Genomic DNA, 8,137 nt, shown 5'->3' on the forward strand with positions numbered 1-8,137 from the left:
TCTCAAGTAACTCATTTCCACTGCTCTCACTCTTGACTTGTTCCCCTCTTGCAAGGTCCACGCCTCGCTTCCATACGTCAGGGTAGGGATCACAATACCATCATGCAGTGACTTCTTAACTTCCATACTTACCTCCCTATTTCTCATCACTGCTTTCAGTGTACCAACAACCTTCCTTCCCTGCTGTACCCTTTCACGTACTTCATCCCCCAAAGTTCAATCCTTACTCATCACACTACCCAAGTACTTGAATGCACTCACATTCTCCATATCCTCACCATCCAACCTCACTGCACACTCTGTGACTTCATTCCTCTCAAACACCATAACTTTACTTTTGTTTACATTAACTTTCAGCTTCCTCCTCCTACACACTGTCCCAAATTCATTCACCAAACCTTGCAACTCCCATTCATCTTCACTCAACAATACTGTATCATCAGCAAACAGCAACACCAGAAGCTTCCAAATCTCACCCTCATTCATTAGGGCCAGCCCCACATCCACTGCCCTACCTTGCATCTCCTTTACAACCCCATCCATATATATATTAAACAGCCATGGAGACATCACACACCCCTGTTTCAGTTCCACATTGAGATCAAAGAACTCACTCAGCTCACCATCCACTCGCACCGTAGCCCTAGCTCCCTCGTACATACTCTTCACAGCACTCAACAATTTCCCCTCCACTCCATATATTCTTAATACCTTCCACATACCTTGCCTATCTATTCTGTCATAAGCTTTCTCCAAGTCCATGAAGGCAGCATACACTTTCCTTCCCTTCTCTAGATACTTCTCCACTAAACATCTTAGAACAAATGTCTGATCCACACACCCTTTTCCCTTCCTAAATCCCTCTTGTTCTTCAACTAGCTCCTCTGTCATATGCCTAACCCTATCAATGAGTATTCTACCATATTTTTTACCAGTCACACTAAGAAGGCAAATACCCCTATGGTTACCATATACTTCTCTCTCCCCTTTTCCTTTGTACTGAGGAACAATTATACCTGATTTCCAGTCCTCTGGAACCCTTCCCTCTTCCCAAGCCAATCTACACAACTTCCATATCCACTCCACAACAGTCTCACCCCCATACCTAAGCATTTCACCACACACTCCATCAATTCCTGGGGCCTTTCCCAGCTTAATCTTCTTCATCGCTTCCACTACTTCCGCCCCTACTGATCTCTTCCTCCCTCCTCTCATCTCTTCTTCTCCCCGCCATTCCCCAACCACTTATACTCACACTGCTCTCACTCTCTACATTCAACAAATCCTCAAAGTGCTCCTTCCATCTCAATTTCTCTCTCTTCTCCACCAACAATCTATTATTCCTATCTTTCACTCCCTTATTATTTCCCCTTTCACACTGCCTTACTTTCTTTACCTCCTTCCAAAACAATTTCTTACTCTCCCTCCATTTCACACTCAGATTCCTCCCAAACTCTTCATCCACTTTCTTCTTACTCTCCTTCACCAGTCTCTTAACCTCCCTTCTCCTGCTCACATATACCTCTCTCTCATCTTCTTCCCTACCTCTACTCACCAACCATTCACCATATGCCTTCTTCTTTTGTTCCACAGCTCGTTTCACCTCATCATTCCACCATGCTGTCCCTTGCATCTCCTCCTCACTCCACAAACTGCCTCACACGCTGCGCCTATCTCTTCCGTGAATATCTTACATACGTCTTCCACCCCTTCCATCTGCTCTAGCTCATACCTTCCCAATCTTTCTTCCACTATGCTCTTATACTCTGTCATTTTCTCACTATCTTGCAATTTCTCTAATCTTCTCACAGGAGCTGCTTCCTCCTGTCTTCCCCTTCGCCTCCTCAACCACTTTCTTTGCATCTTTACCTTGGCCATCACTAAGTGATGGTCCGAGACTCCATTCCCCCACCCTCTCCACACTCTTGCATCCAACACTTGTCTTCTCATTCGCTCATCCACACACACGTAGTCTATCATTGCCTTTCGTTCAACAAGTTCACCATCCATCCTCCTCATAACTCTCCATGTATACCGGTGGATCATCTTATGACGAAAGTAGGTGTTGGCTATTGCCAACCCCTTACAAGCACAGATGTCCACCAAAGCACTACCATTCCCATCTACTTCAGCTGGCACACCCCACTGACCAACCACTCCATCCACTCGTACATTCCCAACTTTGCCATTCATGTCTCTAATCAACAGCACTCTCTTGCTCCTCTCAAACTTGACCATACATGCTTCTACTCTTGCCCAAAACTCATCTTTCACTCTTGCCATTCGATCCTCTGTTGGAGCATACACACATACAATTGCCCATGCTTGTATACCTACTTTCATCCTCACCCATACAATCCTTGCACCCACTGTTCCATACTCTCTTATATTCTCCTTCCACTTCTTGCTTATCATCAGACATACTCCCTCTCTTGCCCTCTCATTCTCACTGACCTCCGCACATATACCTACACCAAATTCCCAATCTCTCACCCTTTCACCTTTCCATTTAGTTTCAGTCAATCCACATATATCCACTTTTGCATCCTCAAGCACCTGAACAATCTCTCTCTCTTTCACTTCATCATTCACTCCTCTCACATTCCATGTTCCCACCCTAAGAATGTCCTTTGTCCGTTCGTTAGTCGTCAACGTATGGTCCGTCTGGGTCCGAGGTGCTTTATTCGCTTTTTTAGTTGGTTCTTTTTACGGGGTGGGGCACTAACCCACCACCAACCCTTTAAGTCGCCATGTACAACAAGCAGGGATACTGGGGGAGTATTCTTGAAACCCCCTACCCCCAGGGGGTCCTTACCAATTCAACTGCTATTATTCAAGTTTGTTTTCTGTACTTTTCTATTTCTATGGTGGCAAACAAATGTTTTCTGTTGACGTTTTTCCCTTGTTTTTATCATCGTGTTCCTTACGCCTCACCAGTGTTTGTTTCATTCATTCATTCATTGCCAGACGCCATGTATCCCAGACAGGGTGGCCAAGGGCTTAGAGTTAATTGTTTTACAGGGAGGGGCACTAATCCTCCACCAACCCCACTTGACGTAGGGATGCCAACAGCATCTGGTGTTCCCAGGCGGTCACCCATCCAAGTACTAACCAGACCCAACGTTAAAAATTACTTGGCTTCGATAATGTCCCATATTTCAGATTCTTTAAGAAGAACACCAACAATCTGTGAGGACACTCCCTGAAATTAGCAAAACCAGACCATTGGCGGACGTCCCTGAAAGGAAATTGGTTCGCCATCCAAGTTATAGACAATTGGAATGCACTCCCAGAGAGTGTGGTAAGCGTGCCTACAATAAGCACCTTCAAAAGTCATTATGATAAACATGTCAATAATAGGGATATAGTACTGGCTGACAAGTCTTAAGAGGTGGGGATCAACAGAAGAAATCATCTTCTTAATTCTCCACTATCTGTTCATAGGTAAGCATTCATAAGTAAGCAAACCTTATTTAAGTTAGGTTCACTAGGGTTAAATTGCTAGGTTAAGTTAAACTCCTCGGTTATGTTGGGTAGCTATGGATAAAATGTAACATTAGGAAGAGGTACTAAAAAGCAACCGGGACATATGCTGAAGGTGACTGCCAGTACACTCGAGAAACAGAAGGTACTGCAGAAGGGACATGACTAAAATCAATAGGAAAAGAAATTTAACATGAAATGCTCATTTACCACCCCAAAAATAACCAGAGAAATACAAAATATCATCAGGAAGAGGACAAACTCATTTAGTAAGGTGTTTTCCCTGCTTAAAGTAAAGCATATTTTCACTTTTATATATATATATATATATATATATATATATATATATATATATATATATAAAATAAAGTATTAGGGTCAAGCTTACCTATAAAGTATGAGGTTCAGGCATATCAAGAGCATTCATGAAAATGAATGGATGTGTAATTCCCTACCTCTAAGAAAAAACAATGCATCAACATCTGAGATTAACCTTTGACTATGAATCAACTGATTGCTATTTACGGTATAATAAGTCGCTTGGGCACTGACTGTAAAAGCAAAATAGTAGAGCTAACCTAAAATACTATGGCACATGTTCATTTACTGGCATATACTGTCTACTTGGCCTTAATTGTGATAAAACTATATTTCATACTGCTTTACAGTAACCAACGCTGTCTGGACAGCATAAAATATGAAAAGAAACACAACTAACTGAAGTACTTGTCTGAACAATATTGCGATCCATCAGCTGTTGGAGTCCGCCATACCCTTTGACGTCAACATCACCTTCGGTCACAGCTCGTAAATATACTGTTCATGTCCAACACTTAATTTTATAAGATGCATTCCTTAATCTTGAGCAAAAATAATAATTCTCTGCGCTGTCATACGATTCGTAATATAATACTGTACTTATTAGCTTTACAAGCTCAGTAACATAAAGCCAACGTCAAAGTCAAAATAGGAACAAGCTTGTAACTTCCGTAAGTAGTAATAGCGTTGGTTACCTTCCTAGGGAACGTAAAAATGAGCAATGTCTTTCGATAATACTGGTCTTTTATTATGGTATATTATGGTATATAGTGGTATATAGTGGAAGCGATGAAGAAGATTAAGCTGGGAAAGGCCCCAGGAATTGATGGAGTGTGTGGTGAAATGCTTAGGTATGGGGGTGAGATTGTTGTGGAGTGGATATGGAAGTTGTGTAGATTGGCTTGGGAAGAGGGAAGGGTTCCAGAGGACTGGAAATCAGGTATAATTGTTCCTCTGTACAAAGGAAAAGGGGAGAGAGAAGTATGTGGTAACCATAGGGGTATTTGCCTTCTTAGTGTGACTGGTAAAATATATGGTAGAATACTCATTGATAGGGTTAGGCATATGACAGAGGAGCTAGTTGGAGAAGAACAAGGGGGATTTAGGAAGGGAAAAGGGTGTGTGGATCAGATATTTGTTCTAAGATGTTTAGTGGAGAAATATCTAGAGAAGGGAAGGAAAGTGTACGCTGCCTTCATGGACTTGGAGAAAGCTTATGACAGAATAGATAGGAAAGGTATGTGGAAGGTATTAAGAATATATGGAGTGGAGGGGAAATTGTTGAGTGCTGTGAAGAGTATGTACAAGGGAGCTAGGGCTACGGTGCGAGTGGTTGGTGAGCTGAGTGAGTTCTTTGATCTCAATGTGGGACTGAAACAGGGGTGTGTAATGTCTCCATGGCTGTTTAATATATATATGGATGGGGTCGTAAAGGAGGTACAAGGTAGGGCAGTGGATGTGGGGTTGGCCCTAATGAATGAGGGTGAGATTTGGAAGCTTCCGGTGTTGCTGTTTGCTGATGATACAGTATTGTTGAGTGAAGATGAATGGGAGTTGCAAAGTTTGGTGAATGAATTTGGGACAGTGTGTAGGAGGAGGAAGCTGAAAGTTAATGTAAACAAAAGTAAAGTTATGGTGTTTGAGAGGAATGAAGTCACAGAGTGTGCAGTGAGGTTGGATGGTGAGGATATGGAGAATGTGAGTGCATTCAAGTACTTGGGTAGTGTGATGAGTAAGGATGGAACTTTGGGGGATGAAGTACGTGAAAGGGTACAGCAGGGAAGGAAGGTTGTTGGCACACTGAAAACAGTGATGAGAAATAGGGAGGTGAGTATGGAAGTTAAGAAGTCACTGCATGATGGTATTGTGATCCCTACCCTGACATATGGAAGCGAGGCGTGGACCTTGCAAGAAGGGAACAAGTCAAGAGTGAGAGCAGTGGAAATGAGTTACTTGAGAGGAGCATGTGGACATGGAGGGACAGGTTGACGAATGAAGAAGTGAAGGAACGTTGTGGGGTAGATGTGGTTGAAAAGATTAGGAGAAATACACTGAGGTGGTTTGGACATGTGGAGAGGATGGAGAATGAAAGACTGACTAAGAGGGTGTATGTAGGTGAGGTGGAGGGAGGGAGAGGGAGGGGTAGACCGAGGATGAGGTGGAGGGATGGAGTTCAGAGGTATATGAGGGAGGGGGGGTGAGTTGGGGGGAGGGGAGTCAAATGGTGGGTGACAGAGTGACTTGGAGGCGTTTTGTCTGTGGCCACCCTTTGCGGGATTAGGGCGTCGGGCTATAGATAGATAGATAGATAGATATTTCCTTTTGATATCAAATTCTAAATAATGACTACCAACTCAGCGAGCATTCATCGTGGCGCAACAGAGCTGACGACGACGGGCTATTTTGATTATATATACACAGTATATATATATATATATATATATATATATATATATATATATATATATATATATATATATATATATATATATATACTGTACATATTATGCCACGTACTCAGAGATCAACTTCTTAATATCGGATACAGGGCATGCAACACGGGAACAGGGCTTAAAATACAGGCTAACCAGTCTTACACGTATATTACTCACAAAGAATACAGTGCCTTGACACAATACAATATGACAGATTATACACAATATAATGAAATATAAGGGTCTAAGTCTGGGACTTGTGGGCTGGTAAGGTAACTGCAGCGCAGGTGTGCGCTGTCTGAAGGGGCACGGAACCACTATTTCATTCCTGATCGTCGGGTGAGGGCTGCAGTGTGGTGTAGAGGGAGGCCTTTCAATGGAGGGGCCTCCGTCGGTGTGTCGGCCCTCGGGGCTGGGGCCGAACAGGTCGAGTGGGCGTGCTTCCTTGTGCCTGCCCTTGGTGGCGGACGGTTCGCCGACTTGTCTAGGGAGGTCTTGGCCGGGAGTTCTGGGAGAGTCCCTCTGGTGTCTGTGGTCTCATCTTCGTCGGGAGTCCGACAGGGCTGCCTGCGGTCTCTCCTCCTTCAGGAGTCCGACAGTGACTAGTGACTTAGGAGCGCTGGCTGTATTGAGTGTACCCCAGGACTCACCATAGGGCCACTCCAGACCTCTTCCCGTAGTGACTCCGCGGGGGAGCCTTCTCTGCCCCTGGAGAAGTGAGGCAAGCATGGGGCACGACCTGCTCGTCCTCTGGAGGAGTGAGGTGAGCAAAGGTCGTAACCCTCTATAGGTGCCAAACGTTCAGCAGATGAGGCCCGCACGGTGGGCAGGGCCTACCAGGAGAGCATGGTGGGTGCCGCCGTGTTTCTGCTAGGCCCTGGGACTGCATGCGAGAGGAGCACAGTGAGTGTCCTCTCCCCAGCAAGCACGGTGGGCATCGCCATGGTCCTGCTCCGGGCAGGGGCTGCAGGTGAGGGAAGCACAGTGGGCGTTCCCTACCTGATGAGCACAGTGGGTGTCATCGCGGTCCTGCTGGTGGCTGTAGGTGAAAGGAGCACAGTTGGTGTCGTCGCGGTCCTACAGTACTTGAGGAGTCTGCTGGCACACAGATCCTGCCCTGATTCTGTTGAGTGCTTGTCCAGGTGGAAGGTAATGCGGCACCTCTAATGGATTCCGTTGAGGGGAAGAGGGGCGCGTGGTGGTTGGGGATGTATGTCTGTCTTGTCCCGATCGCTCATTCTCTTCTTGCGCCTCTGTGTGGTCTCCCCTTGGTACATCTCTTACTTCACCACCGTCGCGGCTGAAGAAGTCACATCCTTGTGACTGGAGATGGTACATGTCAGAGGTAGCAGTCTGGTAGGCTGGCGTGAGGTGTTGGAGGAATGAGATCCAGTGTTGAGTGGGTATATTTGGCTCCTGGTGGGGTTGGTACACTATCTCTAGGGTGGTGTGTGTGGCCTTCTGCAGGAGATGCAGAAGTTGTGGTGTCCCTTGGAGGTGTTGTTTGTTTCCCTGGGTAGGGGTCAAGAGCATGTGCTTGATTTTCATTTCTGGAGGTGCGGTGTGTAGTGACTGGCCGGTGACTCTGGGATGAATGCCGAAGATGAGTGAGGCGACCTGGGTTTTATGAGCTCGTGCGGGTGGAAAAGTGTCCTGGTTGATCTGGCCACTGGAATTTTACTTCCTGCCTGATGCATTTTGAGGGTTCTGGAGGAGGTATTTGGTGTTGGGGAGCTGGAAGTGGTTTTTCCGGGTGGTGTTGGAACTGGTGGGGGTGGGGGGTGAGGGTGTTGGTGCATATCTTGCTGGTGGGCGAGAGAGACGGCCGGAACTGGTAGTGGTGGTGGTGAGGACAGGTGTAGGCGGCGAGCAGCTCAGGTCACGAGGTGATTTGGCCAGGT

The 8,137-nt window shown here is 45.7% G+C and overlaps 1 protein-coding gene across 1 annotated transcript in view; it reads right to left on the reverse strand.

Moving 5' to 3' along the window:
• Window positions 1-4,244, reverse strand: part of LOC145404618 (uncharacterized) — a 114,234-nt gene extending 109,990 nt beyond the window's left edge. The window contains exon 1 of the mRNA XM_080276140.1: window positions 4,210-4,244. The gene's annotated coding sequence lies outside the window, so the exon portion shown is untranslated. The remainder of the gene's footprint in view (window positions 1-4,209) is intronic.
• Window positions 4,245-8,137: the final 3,893 nt, after the last annotated feature.

The sequence above is a fragment of the Coenobita brevimanus genome, chromosome 64 (assembly GCF_032717465.1).
Source record: "Coenobita brevimanus isolate Jiangsu-jjx chromosome 64, ASM3271746v2, whole genome shotgun sequence".
Classification (NCBI taxonomy): Eukaryota; Metazoa; Arthropoda; class Malacostraca; order Decapoda; family Coenobitidae; genus Coenobita; species Coenobita brevimanus.